The sequence below is a fragment of the Octopus bimaculoides genome, chromosome 2 (assembly GCF_001194135.2).
Source record: "Octopus bimaculoides isolate UCB-OBI-ISO-001 chromosome 2, ASM119413v2, whole genome shotgun sequence".
Classification (NCBI taxonomy): domain Eukaryota; kingdom Metazoa; phylum Mollusca; class Cephalopoda; order Octopoda; family Octopodidae; genus Octopus; species Octopus bimaculoides.
Window position 1 is genome coordinate 178164275 of NC_068982.1, and position 1197 is coordinate 178165471.

General features: G+C 37.0%; 1 protein-coding gene across 1 annotated transcript in view; it reads left to right on the plus strand.

Annotated features, from left to right (window-relative positions):
• The window catches only part of LOC106882813 (2',5'-phosphodiesterase 12), a 41306-nt gene that overhangs the window by 11815 nt on the left and 28294 nt on the right, over positions 1 to 1197 (plus strand). The gene's annotated exons all lie outside the window — the stretch shown is intronic.

The window sequence follows — 1197 nt, forward strand, 5'->3', positions numbered from 1 at the left end:
ATATATATATATATATATATATATATATATACCGCCTGACTGGCCTTTGTAGGGTTTTCGAGCGAGATCGTTGCCAGTGCCCCTGGACTGGCTCTTGTGCGGGTGGCACATAAAAGACACCATTTCGAGCGTGGCTGTTTTCGTGCGGGTGACACGTAAAAGCACCCACTACACTCTCTGAGTGGTTGGCGTTAGGAAGGGCATCCAGCTGTAGAAACTCTGCCAAATTGGATTGGAGCCTGGTGTTGCCATCCGGTTTCACCAGTCCTCAGTCAAATCGTCCAACCCATGCTAGCATGGAAAGCGGACGTTAAACGATGATGATGATGATGATATAAAGTATAGGTTATTAATGCTCCAGGCTGACTGTAACTGTTGAGATCATATGAAGTAGTATGAAGTACCATTATCGTATGATTGCTAGTGGTTGTTATGATAATGATAAAGTTTTGATAAAGAAGAAGAATCAGTATTTGCAAGAGATCAGCTGATAAATGTAAATAAAACAATGGTTTCTCTTTTAGGCAAAGTGTATAGGAAAAACATGATATAGAATCGTTTTTGTTTTTATTGGTAAATGTTAGGGTAAGTACAGTATATATTAGCATATATTCTGTGAATAGGAAAACAAGAGGAAGAAGAAGAAAAAGCGGAAAAATCAGTATTTGCAAGAGATCAGCTGATGAAATGTAAACAATGGTTCCCTTTTAGGTGTATGAAAAAATATTGATATAGAAATGGATTTATACAGTTCTATATTGAAGAGATGAGGAATTATGTACATTATTTACATTTGACAGATATTTGTCATCATCTTGTTTGTTGTTAACACGACATTTCGGCTGATATACCCTCCAGCCTTCATCAGGTGTCTTGGGGAAATTTCTAACCTGGATTCTCATTCCTAAGGTATTTTTCGATGTTGTTGTTGTTATTATTATTATTATTATTATCATCATCATCATTATTATTATGCCACTATGGCATATGGTGTAGTGGTCAAGAGCGCAGGCTACTAACCTCAAGATTCCGAGTTCGATTCCAGGTAGTGACCTGAATAATAATAATAATAATAATAATAATAGCATCAAAAAATACCTTAGGAATGAGAACCCAGGTTTGAAATTTCTCCAAGACACCTGATGAAGGCTGGAGGGTTTCATCATCATCATCATCTTCGTTTAACGTCCGCTTTCC